The sequence below is a fragment of the Urocitellus parryii genome, chromosome 7 (assembly GCF_045843805.1).
Source record: "Urocitellus parryii isolate mUroPar1 chromosome 7, mUroPar1.hap1, whole genome shotgun sequence".
NCBI lineage: Eukaryota > Metazoa > Chordata > Mammalia > Rodentia > Sciuridae > Urocitellus > Urocitellus parryii.
Genome location: NC_135537.1, coordinates 42,125,745 through 42,144,654, shown reverse-complemented (window position 1 = coordinate 42,144,654; position 18,910 = coordinate 42,125,745). Strand labels below are relative to the sequence as shown.

At 33.9% G+C, this 18,910-nt stretch overlaps 1 protein-coding gene across 1 annotated transcript in view; it reads right to left on the bottom strand.

Moving 5' to 3' along the window:
* Triqk (triple QxxK/R motif containing) overlaps positions 1 to 17,730 on the bottom strand; it is an 80,603-nt gene extending 62,873 nt beyond the window's left edge. Inside the window, exons 1-2 of the mRNA XM_026383638.2 lie at positions 17,653 to 17,730; positions 2,186 to 2,345 (exon numbers count right to left, since the gene is read on the bottom strand). The gene's annotated coding sequence lies outside the window, so the exon portion shown is untranslated. The remainder of the gene's footprint in view (positions 1 to 2,185; positions 2,346 to 17,652) is intronic.
* Between the last annotated feature and the right edge of the window lie 1,180 nt (positions 17,731 to 18,910).

Sequence of the window (18,910 nt, the reverse complement as noted above, 5' to 3'; positions counted from 1 at the left end):
AACACACAAATTTACACATAGCCTTAGACACAAATCCTGTCTTCATTAGTACTTCTACTTTGATCTCAGGGTAAGAAATGTTCCGTCTTCTGCCAAGGCTTTCCCTGTGTACAGGAGATTACCCCCAAAACATGCTTTTTGTTCCATTCCTTCTATATGCTCTGTCAGTGCCTCCACCTGGGGCATCACTTGCAATACTGAATTTGTAGCAGAATTGATTTTTACTATCTTCAGTCTTCTTTCCCACAAATCTGTATCATGGCACTTCCAGAACAATCTTTTATGATTTAAGTTTAGTCAAGATATTCCCCTGAAGTATGCTATATCATTGAATATTTCCCCATGTCCTTTAAGATGCAGTTCTTACTTCAGAGTTTGGTAAAATCTGGCTCATAGTCTCTCCGATCTTTTTAACCTTTATCTTTATCCCACACATATAATGTGCTCCAACTATTTGGAATGAAACACAGTTTGCTATTATATTACACAATACTTTACTATCTTTGCTCATGCTCTTCCTTTCTCTAAAAATGCTTCAAAATATTTTTTATTAGGATATGTTCTATTCTTCCTTAAAACAGAAAAAGGGTATGGCAGTCACTAATTTGACTCTAATCTTCTAATTCTCCTTCCCCTCTGGTAGAAGGCAATATTATACTTCACAGTTCCCCATTTCAAATTAAACAATTTGCTTTGACCAATCAAATTCATAAATGACAATATATAATAAGCCAGTCTTCCCACTGCTGCTGTGATCATGGAAATACTTTCTGATGAAGTGGTCAACATCTTGGGTCCCTAAAGCTTCCCTATCAACCCATTTGGGGCAAACAGCCTATAAAAGAAATAAATATTTGTTGTGTCATAACAGTATTTTTTGGCCGGTTTACTCCTGCAGCACAACCTAGGCTATTCTTACTTATACAGAGGGTTACTTTTGTTACATTTTCATGAGTGCAACATCAACTGATTTAAATGTTGCTTCTCCAAGTGTTGATAGCATTATAGTCATGTTCTTATTATAACACAAGAATGTAATAAAATGACTGTCGCAGTTATCTATTTCCCTTATTAAACTGTACTCCTAAAAGAAAGAACTGTGTACTTCGGTCCTGCATTCTCACCATACAGTGAGAATACGCATAGTAAGTTCTGAAAATGTTTATTGAATTAACTGTTCATTCATTCAGTCATCAAGAACAAGAGACTATTCTAGTTAGTAGAGATAGAGTAAAAACAAAGCAAACAAAAATTCCTGCCATCATAGCCTCATATTTTTCTGAGGAACAATGGCAATAAGCAAAAAAAAAATTAATAAAATCATATCTTATTAAATAGTGATAAATGCTATAGAGCAGGGAAAGAATATCAAGTATTGCATGGTAGTCAGATAAGACCTTCAATTTGAAGGTGACCTTTTTAATACAGATACAAAGGAAAGTAAAGATACTAGCCATGCAGATATCCAAGACAAGAACAATGCAAAGGCAAACAACCTAAGCAAGTGAAGGAGGATGAGAATATTCAGAAATGAAATTAGAAAACAAGGGGTCAGGTTTATAGGTCAATTTAAGAGCTTTAGCTTTTATCTTGAGTGCAATGAAGGACCACTGAATGGTTTTGCAAAGAGTCAAGACTGGGAAAAGACAGTAGAAGATAAGGTCAAAGAAATGACAGCCCCAATCTTCCATCTTACACCATATTTCCTCTCTCTATAATACATGTGCAGCATGGAGAAACCTTAAAAAAAAAAAACAACACTGAATATCTGATATTTTAAGTTCATTAATTGCTAGGCAGCAAGATTGAGTAAAACCAAAATGTAATTACCAAAATATTTTAATGTACCAAAGTATAATAATGTATCAAATATCAAGAGAGAATAAGTACTTTATGTTACAACAAATCTTAGTAGATAATAATATAAAATGAATTAACAACCAATCAGAAAAAGATTAATAGCTTTATGAATCTTGCTTCATTTACTTAGATTTATCCAAATACCACAAAATAAATACAAGTAAAAACATTTCCTCAGTGTAATACTGCCTTCCATAAGAAAGAACTGTGTTCAGAACCCAGGTTCCTTGCCAGAACCAAACAACCCAAAACAAGGAAAGAAAGTGAGAGGAAATAAACTACAAATCAAAACACCTTTTTGCCAAATGTTAAATCAAATAAACACCTTGCGTTGTGTCCTTGATGCTGCCAAGTCTGAACTCTGGAGAGCCGCCAAGGGGTAAGATGTTTCCAAAACCAAGGTCTTTACTGAGGAAGCTGTGCTTGCATTCCTGGCAAATTCAATTCCAGACACCCAAAATAATATCCTTGGTTGCTTTTTCTTACTGAAATTCAAAATAGAGCATATGTAAATGTTAAATGGATGATCCCCAGTTCCCTCATTGTCTACAGAATAGAATCACAGTGAAAGCATTTCTAAAAGTTTTTTGGGTTGCTAACTCTGTTACCTAGTAAATCAAAATAAGTTTACATGGTCAGAATACACTCAGAAAATATTGCATTTTATGCCCATTTTCACAAGCCACAATTACATAATAAGGACACTGAGAGATTATATAATAGAAAATCCTATTAAAATTTCCTTTATCCAATATGTCTGCAAAGATTATCTAAAAAGTAACAGGACATATTTCCAATACATTCTAGAATCAAGTATGCATGCAAAGAAACTAATTTGAAATTATTTTCTGTTATTTCAATTTGTACCAGGCTGACTCACAATACAATTGTATTTATTTAATCATAAACTTTCAAGTATATATTATTTTCTAAACACCCACTAAATATCAACCAGAAGCACCCACTAAAAATCAAGTGAAGCATGATTTATTTATTTTTGTTCAATGAATATTTACTAAATACCCATCATGTGCTCAACACTAAACTTTTTTATACTTTTACACTACAAAAACATTCATATGAAAAATAATATCATATTTAAATGGTTAGAACTACTGCTAATAATAATAAACTCAAAATTTAGAGAATATTTCACCAATTCCAATAAGATCATTAAAAATAGCTTACAGTTGTTAAGATCACCAATAATAATCCAAGTCAGGAGTTATAACAGGAAAATGTAGTCTTTTGTTAACAAATGGTGCTACAAAAGAGTAAAGTTGGGCCCTTATCTCACACCATGGGCAGAAATTACCTCAAAAGGATTCACAAATATAAACACAAAGACTAAAACTAGAACAGTTAGGAAAAAGCTCAAGAGTAAAACTTCGTGCCTTTGACTAAGACCACAGTTTCTCAGACACAACACCAAAACCACAAGCACAGAATTTAAAAAACAGATAAACTTCATCTATATAAAGCCTGTCGCTTCAAAGAATATGATCAAGAAAGTGAAAAGACAATCCACCGAAAGGGAGAAAACACTTGTGAATCAGGTGATCGATAAAGGTTTTCTACCCAGAATATATGAAGAACCCTCAAAACTCAGCAATGAAATAAATCAAAAGATCAATTGTTAAATGGATAAAATACTTGAACAGACTTTTTTTCCAAAAATATACAAATTGCCAATAAGTGCATAAAAAGGCACAACATCATTAGCAATTAGGGAAATTCAAACACAAACTACAAGATATCACTTTCATTCCCACTAGAATTATGATACCAAAAAACAATAACAAATGAAAATGAGGATGTGGAGAGAAACTGGAGCATTCATAAATTGCTGATAGGAAAGTAAAATGGTGAACACTTTGGAAAACAGTTTAGTGGTTTCTCAAAAAGCAAAACACAAAGTTACCATACAACTAACAATTCTACTCCTAGTTTTACACTGAAATAGTTTTCATCACATAAAATAAAATAAAATGAAAATACCTCTACCTAAAATCTTGTACATAAATGTTCATGACAAGGCCCACCTATATATCCACCTCCACCCACCTATGCAGGACTCAGGCCCAGGGTAGGTCCAGGTTCCTCACCACCCCCCCCCCCCCCCCCCCCCCCGCCAACCTGTAAGCCCAGGCCTAGCCCACTTCCATCTTGAGACACTGCAGACATCGCCATAGTCTTCCCCACAAAGTAGCCTCTACCTTTCGACAGCACACAGGGCCTAAAAGCAACTACATTTCGGAGCAAATATCCCAAAGCCGATGTAAGGTTCACCATTTCAGCCCAATCTCTGAAAGATTTTGCATCCATCTTGGGGCACCTCCACTGTTATCTTGAGTTGTCTCCCCTATTGCAATCACCACCTTTAGTTGCAGTAGCATCCATCGTGGGACACCTGCAGGGTCTGGAAGCCCGGCATCAAGGTGAGGTACAGATAATCTGCATGGCAGAAACTATAATATCTCAGATCCACACTGCAAGAAAATAAGACACATAAACAACAAGAAAAAATAAGGGAGGAAAGTACCCCAAACAAATCAGGATACTATTATAACAGATCCAATGGCAGTGAAGTTGATGAAATGTGGAGTTCAGAATGATCATAATTAAAATGATCTTTGAATTAAAGAATGACCTAAATGAGCAGAGACAAAAACTAATCACTCCAACAGAGAGAAAAGAGAGCACATACAGGTAGCAAAAGATTACTTCAAGAAAGAGATAGAGACTCTGAAAAAACTCCAATCAGAAGTCTTTGAAATGAAGGAAACAATAAACCAAATAAAAAACTCAATAGAAAGCATCAGCAACAGACTAGATCACGTGGAAGACAGAACATCAAATGATGAAGACAAAGTATACAATCTGGAAAATAAAGTTCACTACACAGTGAAGATAGTAAGAAACCATGAACAGAATATTCAAGAATGAGGGGATAGCACCAAAAGAAAAAATCTAAGAGTTATTAGGATAGAGCAAGGCACAGAGCTTCAAACCAAAGAATGTACAATCTCTTCAATGAAATAATATCAGAAAATTTCCCAAACATGAAGAATGAATTGAAAAATCAAATACAAGAGGCTTACAGGACACCAAATGTACAAATGTACAACATATCTACACCAAGGTACATTATAAAGAAAATACCTGGCATACAGAATAAGGATAGAATCTTAAATGTCATAAGAAAGAGGAATCTCCCCCTATATCATCACATATAGGAGGAGAACAATTTGTATCTCAGCAGATTTTTCAACCCAGACCCTCAAAGTCAGGAGATCATGGAACAACATATAACAAGCTCTGAAAGAATAAGGATGCCAACCAAGAAATTTACATGCAGCAAAATTAGGATTTAAATTTGATGATGAAATAAAAACCTTCCATGATAAACAAAAGTTAAAGAGAATTTACAACCAGAAAGCCAGCAATACAGAACATCCTCAGCAAAATAGTCCATAAAGAAGAAATGAAAAGCAATGATGAAAATCAGCAGAGGAAGATATTACACTAAAGGAAAAACTAATCAAAGGAGAAAACAAGTCAAGTTAAATACCAAATAAACAAAAATGGCTGGGAATACAAATCATGTCTCAATAATAACACAGACTAGCATATTGCATTTTAAAAAAAACCAACAATATGCTACCTCCAAGATGCTCATCTCATAGGAAAAGACATCCAAGGACTGAAGGTGTAAGGTTGGGAAAAATCATGTCACTTACATGGACTCCAAAAGCAAGCATGGGTTTCCATCCTCATATCAAATAAAGTAGACTTCTAAGCTAAAGCTAATCAAAAGGGATAAAGAATGACACTACATACTGCTCAAGGGAATCATACACCAACAAGACGTAACTGTTATAAATATATATGCCCCAAACAATGGAGTATTTATGTTCATCAAACTCTTCTCAAGTTCAAGAATCAAATAGACCATAACACTATAAGTCTGGGTGACTTTAACACACCATTTTCACTACTGGATAGATCTTCCAAACAAAAGCTGAACAAAGAAACTATAGAACTCAATAATATAATCAATAACTTACACTTAACTGACATAAATAGAATATTTCATCCTTTAATGAACAAATCCACTTTCTTCTCAGCAGCACATGGATCCTTATCTAAAATAGACCATATACTATGCCACAAAGCAACTCTTAGCAAATACAAAAGAACAGAGATACTAACCTGCATTCTATCAGATCATAATTGAATGAAACTAGAAAATAATGATAAAAGAAAAAAATAAAACCTACCCCAATACCTGGAGACTAACTAATAAGCTACTGAATGATCAATGGGTTGCAAAAGACATCAAGGAAGGAATTAAAAAATTCTTAGATGTAAATGGAAACACTGATAAAACATCAAAATCTCTGGGACACTATGAAGGTAGTACTAAGAAGAAAGTTCATTGCATGGAGTTCATTCCTTAAAAGAAGAAAAAGTCAACAAACAAATAACCTAACATTACATCTCAAAGTCCTAGAAAAAGAACATATCAACACCAAAATTAGTAGAAGACAGGAAATAATTAAATCAGAGCTGAAATCAATAAAATTCAAACAAAATAAACAATTAAAAATTGACAAAACAAAAAGTTGGTTCTTTGAAAAAAATAAATAAAATTGACAAACCCTTAGCTATGCCAACAAAGAAAAGGAGAGAGAAAACTCAAACTATTTACATGATGAAAAAGGAAATATGACAACAGACACAACAAAAATACAGAAGATAATTACAAATTGTTTTGAAAACTTGTACTCCGATAAAATAGAAAATATTGAATGCATCAAAAAATTTCTAGAGTCAAATGATTTGCCCAAATTGAATCAGAATGATATGAACAATTTAAACAGATCAATTTTAAGCAATGAAATAGAAGATGCCATCAGAAGCCTATCAACCAAGAAAAGCCCAGGACCAGATGGATACACAGCTGAGTTCTACAAGACTTTTAACAAAGAACTAATACCATACTCGTCAAATTATTTTGTGAAATATAAAAAGAGGAAGAACTTCCAAACTCATTCTATGAGGCCAGTATCACCCTGATTCCAAAATCAGGCAAAGACACATCAAAGAAAAAAACATCTAATATCTCTAATAAACATAGATGGAAAAATTCTCAATAAAATTCTGGCAAATCAAATACAAAAACATATCAAAAAGGTAGTGCATGATGATCAAGTGGGGTTCATCCCAGGGATGTAAGGTTGGTTCAACATAACAAAATCAATAAATGTAATTCATCACATCAATAGACTTAAAGATAAGAATCATATGATTATCTCAACAGATGCAGAAAAAGCACTTGATAAAATACAGCACCCATTCATGATCAAAACACTAGAAAAACTGGGGATAACAGGAACATATCTCAACATTGTAAAAGCTATTTATGCTAAACCCCAGGCCAACATCTGAACAGAGAAAAATTGAAAGCATTCCCTCTAAAAACTGGAACAAGACAGGGATGCCCTCTTTCACCACTTCTCTTGAAGCCATGGCCAGAGCAATTAGACAGATGAAAGAAATTAAAGAGATATGGATAGGAAAAGAAGAACTCAAATTAGCACTATTTGCCAATGATATGATTCTATACCTAGAATACCCAAAAAAATTCTACCAGAAAACTTCTAGAATTAATAAATGAATTCAGGAAAGTAACAGGATATAAAATCAACACCCTTAAGTAAAAGGCATTTCTATATATCAGTGACAAATCCTCTGAAAGGATTTTAGTGTTTAGCATTTCTTTCAATAAAATTAACATTTTTTTCAATGTGTATAGAAAATTTGATTAAGGCAAAATCCCACTTTGATTCTTTATTATTTATATAATGAAACAGTTTTGAAGGTAATATTGTCTCTTATTTATATAGACCTTTAAGGACGTATATAGACTAAATAAGGAAAACTACCCCCATTTACAATAGCCTCAAAACAATGAAATACTTGGGAATTAACTTAATGAAAGAAGTGAAAAACCTCTACAATGAAAACTATAGAACACTAAAGAAAGAAATTAAAGGAGACCTTAGATTATGGAAAGATCTACCTTGTTTTTGGATAGGAGAATTAATATTGTCAAAATGACCATACTACCAAAAGCACTATTCAGATTTAATGCAATCAAAATCAAAATCTCAATGACATTCCTCATATAAATAGAAAGAGCAATCATGTAATTCATGTGGAAAAATTAGAGACCCAAAATAGCTAAAGCAATCCTTAGCAAGAATAGTAAAGCAGGTGGCATCACTATACCAGATCTTAAACTACAGAACAACAGTAACAAAAACAGCATGGTATGAGCACCAAAATAAATTGGTAGACCAAAGGTACAGAATAGAGGACACAGAGATGAACCCACCTAACTACAGATATCTTATATTAGACAAACGTGCCAAAAATATACATTGGAAAAAAAGATAGTCTCTTCAACAAATGGTGCTAAGAAAACTAGAAATCCATATGCAACAAAATGAAATTAAACCCCTATCTCTCTAAATACACAAAACTCAACTCAAAGTAGATCAAGGACCTAGGAATTAAACCAGAGACACTGTACCTAATAGAAGAAAAAGTAGGCCCAAATCTCCATCATGTCGGATTAGGACTGAATTCCTTAATAAGACACCTATAGTGCAAGAATTAAAATCAAGAGTCAATAAATGAGTAGATTCCAACTAAAAATGCTTCTTCTCAGAAAAAAAAAAATCAGTGAGGTGAATAGAGAGCCTACATTTTGGGAGCAAATTTTTACCACACGCACATCAGACAGAGCACTGATATCTAGGATATATAAAGAACTCAAAAATCTTAACACCAAAAGAACAAATAACCCAATAAATAAATGGGCCAAGGAACTGAACAGCCAATTCTCAGAAGAGGATACACAATCAATCAACAAACATATGAAAAAATATTCAACATCTCTAGCGATCAGAGAAATGCAAATCAAAACTACTCTAAGATTTCATCTCACTCCAGACAGAATAGCAGCTATCAAGAATACAAACAACAATAAGTGTTGGCAAGGATATGGGGAAAAAGGCACACTCATTCACTGCTGGTGGGACTGCAAATTGGTGAAGCCAATCTAGAAAGCAGTATGGAGATTCCTTGCAAAACTGGGAATGGAACCACCACTTGACCCAGTTATCCCACTCCTCAGTCTATACCCAAAGGACGCAAAAACAGCATACTACAGGGACACAGCCACATCAATGTTTATAGCAACACAATTCACAATAGCTAAACTCTGTAACCAACCTAGATGCCCTTCAATAGAAGAATGGATAAAGAAACTGTGGTATATATACACAATGGAATACTATTCAGCATTAAAAGAGAATATAATCATGGCATTTGCCGGTAAATGGAGTTGGAGAACATAATGCTAAGTGAAGTAAGCCAATACACCAAAACCAAATTTTGAATATTTTCTCTGATATAAGGATGCTGATTCATAATGGGAATGGTGGGGGACGAGCATGGGAGGATTAGATGAGCTCTAGATAGGGCAAAGGAGATGAAGGGGAAGGGAGTGGGTATTGGGGTAGGAAAGAACGTGGAATGAGATGGACATCATTACCCTAAGTACATGTATGAAGACATGAATGGTGTGACTCTACTTAGTGTACAACCAGAGATATGAAAAGCTGTGCTCTATATGCGTAATATAAATTGTAATGCATTCTGCTGTTGTACATAACAAATAAGAATAAAAGCAAAGTTCATTACTCTATTATTATAACAAAAAGTAAAAACAATCCATGAGGAACCGATAAAATGTGGTTGGTCCATATAATGGAATATTATTCAGCCATATAAAGGAATGAAATATTGATATATGTTACAATATGGATGATGCTGGAAAACACTGTGCTCTGAAAATCTGGCCACAAAAGATGGCTAAATACATTACTCCTGTTAGTCCCTTTATAAAAGTATCTAGCATGGGAAAATAAATAGAGACAAAAAAAAAAGAATAGTGGTTCATTAGAGGATATAGGCAGAAGGAATGAAGAATTACTTATGATAGGTATATGGTTTGTTTTTCAGATAATGAAAATATTCCAAAATTAAGTGGTGGTGGTAGTTGTGCAATTCCAGGAATATGACAAAAACCAAACAATTGTATATTTTCAAGTGATAAATCTTACTTACAATTGTTAATTATATTTCAATAAAGATATTAAAGATGTCATAATAACACAGGTCTATAGTCCTTATTTAAAATGTTTGGGCCAGATGTTTCTGTGAAGGTTTTAGATTACAGAAAGAGCAACGCATTCCATTTATCATAAAAACAATAGTCCTTAAGGGATGTGGATAAAGAATGTTAATACTTCATAGAAAAATCTTGATATAAATTGTTTCATTCAAGGCTGGTTTTTTCCTCAGTTGAGTTCAGGCAAAACTTGGGAAATTTTAATTTTGTAGAACTTTTGGATTTTTAAAATGTAAATAATGGACACTGGAGCCTTATTAAAGATAATAATATTAGTAATAATACAACTGCTGATTAACAGTTGACAAATGTCAAATGTCAACTAATATGGCAAATACTATACTATACATGGTCACATACATGATTAGAAATTCTAACTTTTGCGGGGAACAGTGGCATACACCTATAATCCCAGCAGATCTGGAGGCTGAGGTAGGAGGAGCATTATTCCAAAGCCAGCCTCCGCAAAAGTCAGAAGCTAAGCAAGTAAGACCCTGTCTCTAAATAAAATGAGAAATAGGACTAGGGATATGTTGAGAGCCTCTGAGTTCAATTACCAGTACCCCACCCTCCCAAAAAAAGAAATTCTAACTTTCTCCTCCAATAGGTATAATGAACCCCAACTGAGGAAACTGAGTTTCCTTATTATTTAGTAAGTTAATTGCTCAATATAGTATTATTAAAATAATATGCTGAATATCAAGGTCTATATAAATCAGAGACAATATTATCTTCAAAACTATTTCATTATATAAGTAATAAAGGTTCAAAGTGGGATTTTACCTTAATCAAATTCACTGTAGACATTGAAAGAAAGTTTATTGAAAGAAATGCTAAACACTAAGTGTTAATTTTAAATATTTAAAATATAAAATCCAAACATCTTCAAATATCCCATAATTAAACTATCATCTTAAGTTTCTGCAAACTTTTTATAAGTCCTATGTAAAAGTAAGGCAGTATGCAAACACACACATTATGTTTTATCTTAAAGATCTATCTTTTTATCTACTGATGAGAAATCAGAACAGATTACTTTTTTACTTTACAGGAAACTTCTTAATTCTGAAAATATGAAATTTTTTTATTTATTTATGGCATAAGTTTATATTCCACATAAATTTATATAACACCAATGTTCCTAGGATGACTAGGGGACTGTTGATATACTGTCCTTCAAGGAAAAGTTTATCATAAGTAGGACATTAGTAGATCTTTCCCAAGGCAACTTTTATTTGTGTTGCCATAGAATTAATGAATCTTGGAGTATGTTGTACTTAAAAAATTCAAGAACTAATATTCTACAATACTAATCTGGTCATATTATTCTATCATTTTAAAACCTAAAATGGGTCCTCATTGCCTATAAGATGCAAACTGCTTTACATGGTGTTCAAAAGCTTTCTAACCTTAGTCTAGCAGGTCTACATTGCCTAAACTCCAGGTGCTATTAACTATACCCTGTTCTAGCCACTAAACTTTTTTTTAATTTCCTAATCACAAGATTCTGATACAGCTTAATGGCTTCAAAAACCTTGTTCTTACCTCAATGTAACCTTATCCCTAGTCTTATCTATCTTGAATTCATAGGTGTTCTTGAAGACTCTGTTTCAATTACGTATGTTATCTGTATAATTCCTCTATACATGACAGACAAATCTGAGATTACCTGATTGCCATATAACTCACTAAATACTGCACATGCTAATCTCTATAAGCACTCATAATTTCAGCACAAAACAGTAAAGTATTCATTATTATAATAATGACATATTAACTGATTTTTGTCTTTGGAAATGAAAGTATGAAATCTTTGCAAGAGATTTGTTCCATCTCTACAGATGGGAAAGAGAAGTTCCAGATTATTAAATGTAAAGAATAAGATATTCTTGATGCTAAAACCAGTTCATAAAAGACCAGAGATACTGACATAAGAAAGCAATAATAGAGTAAATCGGGATGCCTTAAATTGAAAAGAAAAATATTAATATCATACACTAAAGTTTATAATTCTGTTCAGGAGTTGTAAAAGTTTTTCTGTTTTCCAGATACAAATAATTTATGTTTTGCATGCCAAGAGGCAAAATCAAGTTACTACTGTGTCACTACTATTTGTAGTATGCAGAGAAGCAGCCATGAAAGTGTCACATACGCATCTCTGTGGCAATTACTCTGCTGCTGCAGTGTAAAAGCCACCGTTGACAATACGGAAATAAATGAATGTGGTTGTTTTCCAATAAAACTTTATTTATTAATAATAAAATTTGAATTTTTAAATTTTCATTTCACAAAATGACAATTTTTACAAGGTCATGTAATAGATATGGTGGGCCAGAGTAGGCCCATTGGTTATACTTTGCAAATCAATAGTGTGGTTATATTTTTAAATCTGTTCATTCTCTTGAAATACTAGGTTTCATATCTGGAATAAATAAATTAGAAGGTCACAAAATTTTATTTAACTACAGAATGTTGCTACTGAATTAACTTTTACAATATATATCTTCTTATGCAGGTAAATATTAATTTTCAGTCAATTTTTAAGTAGATTTAACAAAACTATCTAAAGGTACTTCTATACTAGAGTATTCCATCAGTTTGGTACACAAACACATCATGGTTCTTTTTTTTATACAGTAGGTATCTTAGTGTTTTTTCCCCTTATATACATATGGTCTCGTGTTGCCATCACATCAGAAATATAGTCTGCATGGGAATATTTTTAAAATCCAAAACGTTGTTCTGTTGTCTTCCAGCATTTTACACTACAGAAAAGAATTTGGAAACCCACCTAATTTTTACTTCCTGATAATAACATGCTTTCATTCTTTCCTTCCTATGTAAAATAATTTTTTATTTATTATCATCATTTGAAAATTTTGTAATATTTTCCCTTTTTGTGTTGTCGTGTCTTATATAAAGATTTTCTGCATTCATAGGTCTTTCTCAGTTTGGGAAAAGTTTTACTTTCTTTTTGTTGTTGCTTATTACCTTTTTTCAAATGCTTTATTCTATTCTTTTGGAAAAATTATCTATATTCTTGTCTCATCTTCAGAATCTACAAATATTAAAGAAAATTAAGTGGTCTTCATTCTTTATACTCATATATATCATCTTACTTGTTGACATAATTTTTAGCTATATAACTTTTCAAGACTATACTCTGTATTGACTAAACTTTATCACAATATCAATTCTGCCTTTTACTGCTTCAAATACAGATATTTAATGTTATTGTGGTAGACAGAATAATACTCCCCTGACCCAAATATGTTCCATCATAATTTTGAGAAACTGTGAATAAGTTACCTTATATGGCTCAAAGGATTATGTGGCATGATTAAATAAAGAAACTTAAAATGGGAAGATCTCCCTGGATAATCTAGATGTGTCTTGAAAAGTGGATGACCTTTCCCTGCTATATTCAGAAAAAGTGACTACATAAGAAGCCATAAAGATGCCATCTTGCTGACTATGGAAATGGAAGAAGAGAGAAGAAAGGAATGTGGGCAACCTCAAAAACTAGAAAAGTCAAGAAAATGAAGATTATCTTTCTGAGCCTCCATAAAGGAATGCAGCTCTGCAGATTCCTTTATTTCAGCCCATTGTGGTATATGTCAGGCTCCTCAACTATAGAACTGTAGGAAAATAAAATTGTTGTTTTAAGCTACAAAGTTTGTTGTAATTTGTTATAGCAAGAATTTTAAAAAGTATATATCTCTAATATGTTTAGTTTCCTTGTACTCATTTTGTTTTCTCTATCTTCCTATTATTACATCATCAGTATCTGTCCTTTTTAAATAGAATTTTTCTATCCACAGAGTTCATGTATGCCTGAATATGTCAAATATCAAAGAATTCCCTGAAATGTTCTTCTTTAGCAGAAAATTACTTTTAAGTTTTCATAGGTATGCCTCTGAGTCTTCAGCTGATTTCCTTTGCCTTGATTTTGTGGGATGTTTTGTTCCACTTAATTCATTTTCAAATGCTAAATTTATTTATTTTTATATTTTTAAAAGAGTATATGCTGGTCCTGCATAGTGTAATGTTTTCCAAATATGTTTAGGAGAGATAACGTGAAGGGGAAGAGAGGAGACACAGAACAGACCCCTAGAAACAGAATCAGAAACTGATTATACCTGCCTATATTAAGAGGAAAAACACAACAACAACCCTGACATGCCCCTATTGAGAGAAATTCAGTGCTATATTAAGTCTCTATGAATAATGGGAGTATATTATAATGTTCAAGTTTATGGTTCAAAAACAATGGAAGAGAACCACATATCTTCAACCCTTCCTATATAATGAATTTGATCACTGGAAATGTTACAATATCCAAAAAATAATATCTCTACTACAGGAGCCAGGTTTTTCCATCCAGTGTTATCTTCTACCTGGTGTAGGTAATAAACCATAAACCAAAATTAGAAATTTTCTTAGGTATCCATTTGTTATTCCTAATACCCAAAATATTTAAATATTTTCAACATTTAAAGTATGCAAAACAAAAATGCTTAAAATACAGTCAAGTTTCTTTTCTCTTTGTTAAAATTTTAAGCTGTTCAATCTAATTGTTATGCTATTTTTGCAACTATGTCCCTATGTAACACTACTATGGAACTAAATTACTTTATTACTATCCCCATTCTCCATGTTCAGTGGTGTAAAGCCATGAACTTGACAAGAGTTCCTCATTTATTTACCTTCAAATTCAATGAAAGAGATTGTTAAACCTCTGGATGTAGAACACATATTTTTATTGCTGTTTAACATTTCAAAATTATTTCATAAAAATATATACATACCCATCTCACTCAAATTATCCAAAGATACTTAACATTTCTACCATATAGGAAATGTTAAATACATGTAGTAGCTATGAAAAATAATCAGTTCTAGGACTATATAATCATTATCTCTTTAGTAAGAAATTCTTGAGGGTAGCAAATACAAAATATGTCTCACTAGTTAGTATCATTTTAGTTATTCTGAAAGAATACTAAGAAATATATATTCTAAGTAGTATTTTTAAACTTCACCATTACAGCCAAATCTATTGACATTGAAAATGGGGGAAATATGCCCTAGTTCTTTCATGTAGAAACATGTTTCTACATGAAAGAACTTCTGTAGGACCAATATTTCCATGGAAATGCCTTGCGCATTGGAGTGAGGGAAGAAAATTATTCTTTGTGAAACTTCATAATTCTTCTACATACCAAATATTTTACATCTCTAAACTTCAGGGTCCCAAAAGCCATTACTCACTTTAAAGATACTTTAATAACTCAAAAGTACTACCACACATTTCCAGTTAACCACCACAGTGGAAAACCAGAGCACTAAGTTACCAGACCTGGCCTAAGATCCCTCTCCTTGTGTAGCTTCTCAGCAGGGGAGTTATCTGATCAGTGGCTGGAATATGCTGGTGTATATTATGCCAATGAGTACAGCTATGGAACATGCACAGCAGTGATTCTGGGTAAATGCATCTGTTCTGAAAAATGAAATTTTTCTATCAGCTAAATTTTTTTAGAGGATAAAAGATGGTAGGAAATACTACTACTTATTTTTGGTGTCCTATTTAAAGCACTAATCTCAATCAGCCTGTTAGTAACAAAGCTGATGTTGTAAACTTTTTACAAATTCAAAACAGTTCAAAAAGACTTACTACTTACTGAACCCCTAAAATCACTAAGTCCATTATCTTGTATTCATTTTTCCTCATTCTAGTTTCTATTAGAAATAGAGTTTAATAATGAAAGTCAAAGGAAAGAGTCAAATGTTAAAGAGTTCAAATTAAAGTTCTAAGGAAGTAAAAGTTACACATATATATCCTTAAGATTTATTACAAAAGTAAGAAATCTTTCCCTCTTCAATTTCATCCTTATCCAATGATAACATGTTACATCTACAATTGATATTACAATTGACGCCTACTTTCATTGGTGACTTGAGCAAAGAAAATAATGAATTCTATTTACAGCCTTATAGGGTCTGATCATTATTGGATTAGAAATATGCTCTCCTGTCCTTTCAGGCTATATATGCACGTCATTAAAAAAAAAAAAAAAAAAAAAAAAAAAAAAAGGAGGGATGGTGTGGGGAGGGGCTGAGGGCAGGTTATCCTGCAAAACATTTCAGAACAACCCTGAATCATTAATGAATACATTAGTGGTTTCTTGATTATTTCTAATCCTAAAGAGTAAAAAAAAAAAAAAAATCATAAGGAAAAATTAAAAGTACTTTAAACAGAATAACTATTTTGTCAATTCAGATCATATAGACAGATTATAAGTATAAAACACTTTGTAAAGATTATTATTTTAAATACATTTTCAAATCAGTTCTTCCTAAAAGGAAGGACACAAACAAGTATCCCCACTTGAGATGAGAAAGAGTTATTACCTAAAAGCAATTAATGGGTTATTACCTAAAAGCAATTAATCCTGCCAGTTTCCTGACTTGTAGGCCAGTGCTCTTCCCAGTGTTAACAAGCAGTACAAGTTTCCTTCCTGAAGATTTACACTGTAAACCTGGCACATGGAAGTGAAAGCAGAATTTTAGCTCCTTTGTTTTCTCTCTGGAATGTTTGCTCTGCTGAATCATTTGGGGCCAAGTGATATGAGCAAAGGAGAGGACATTTGAAATGGTTGTTACCCTACAGTCACTGACTGTCAAATATAGACCCAGCATAGGGGTTGAAGGGGAGAGCCTATAATAAGGAACCTCCAGGAATTAATTGTCTCAACTTTCTGAGAAAGTTCATTGAGCTCAGAAAAGCAGCAGAGAAAAATAACTGCAAGTGAAGAGAACAGAGTCCTAAACCCTTCTTTCAGAATCATCCACATGGACACCAACATCTCCTGAATTAAGGGATTCACCAAGCACCAGGTAAAGTAACCCCACTCCAACACCAACACCAACACCACCAAGTCGCTCTTCTCTGCAAATATTTTGGTCTGCATACTTGTTCACTAATAAGGAGAAACAGAAAAACGAATAAGCAGAAATGATACACGAAAGGTAGGCCTCAATGAGAACTGCAGAACCAAGAAGGCAGCCCGGGGGTGGGGGGTGGGGGTCGCAAGATAATTGACAGCAGAACGGTACCAATCCCTAGCCAAGTGGAAAGCCTCAGGAAGTGGGCGGGACTAACGTTTCCAAGGCCCAGCGCCGGCACCAGACACGCTGGCAGGGCAGGAACGGCGTGTTCCTTAGCAACCGCGGCGGCCACGCCCACCCTGCGCCCAAACCCCGCGCCCGCTATCCCTTCAATCCCACCTCGAACGTCTATCTCTCGGGAAAGGGTCCTTAAGTGATTACCGTACCTACTAGGTTTCCCGAGCTCCGGGTTCCTCTTACAAAATCTCCCTTCCCCCAGTCCACTCAAGTACCGCTCCCAGGGGCCGAACGATCGTGTCCTAAACGTTTTGAGGACTCAATTAAGGAGGTGCGCCCGGAGCTTTCTTTGCAGGGTCTCCCCAGCCCCCTAGCCCTCACCAGATAGACACACACACACACACCTCCGCTCAGCCAAGGCAAGGGCTGACAAACTTCGTGTCCGGCTGGGAATGTTGCTGTCCACCGTCCTGTCACTCAGAGGCAGGGGCGGGACGAGCCAGGCGCACGCCGCTATTCCCACAGGGCGGTTCGTAAAAGGGGCAGGGCTCACTCGGCAGAGGCGGGACCAACCCTCAGTCTTCTCTCTGATTGGTTGGTCTCTCTCCCGCCTCTGCGCGAGTCCTGAAAGCTAAAGCGCGCCTTGAGGCCTTTCCTTCTTTTTGAAATAAGTCAGAAGCTATCACACCTGTCAGGCAAGGTAGAAATGTGAAAACTGACTTATTTTACAGATATAGGACCAAAAGAAGTTATTGTGATATTGAACACGCCCCACCCCATACACCCTTATACTGCCAAATTGACACTCACAGGCAAGTATCCCTAGATGGAAGACTGAACTGTATTTGAAAACAGTGTATTGATTGCAGCTTTGGCCAGCCAAAAAAATAAAAATAAAACGGAGAGAGAGAGAGAGAAAGAAAGAGAAAGATAATGAAAGAAAGAAAAAAGAAACTTTATGTTAATTTTAATTTAAAATCTTAGGAAAGCTAATTGCTGAAATATGACCCACAACTAGGGCTTGGGGTCATTTTCGGGTACTTAGTTTTTATATCTATAAAATAAGGAAGAAATATTAAGATATTAGTTGTTACTTGGAATACATTTGACAATCTAATACTTCATGTAATAAATTTATATAATCTTACAAAACCCACTAAGAGAAGTTATTATCCACAGCCTATGAACAATGAAACATAGGCTAGGAGAGATTACATTTATTTAATTATTCAACAAAATCTAAGTGTCTGGAGTCATTTTTATACTTTAGGAAACTCAATTTAAATGTCCTTCAAAAAAAATCATGCAACTTTCAGTGTAGTTTTTTTCTTCATGAATTATAATTTACCTATCTCTGGCTAGTCCATCATCTTTAAAAAAAAAAAAAAAAATCTCATGAGAAAGTAGCATTCAAAAAAAAGAAAAGTATAAATAGACTAACCAGAAGGTTCTTTGAAATTTCCCAGGATATCATGGCCAGGAATTGAATCCAAAATGTAATTTTATTTTGTGTCCTCCTAAATCATCTTCTAGTCTCCAGTTAATCTACCAGAAATAAAGGTAAAGTTAAACGTGATTATATTAATATCCTTAATCAGGTTCCTAGTGTGTGACTTTAAAATAGCAAACCCCACCCCTTTTTTAACATATCAAACCAAAACC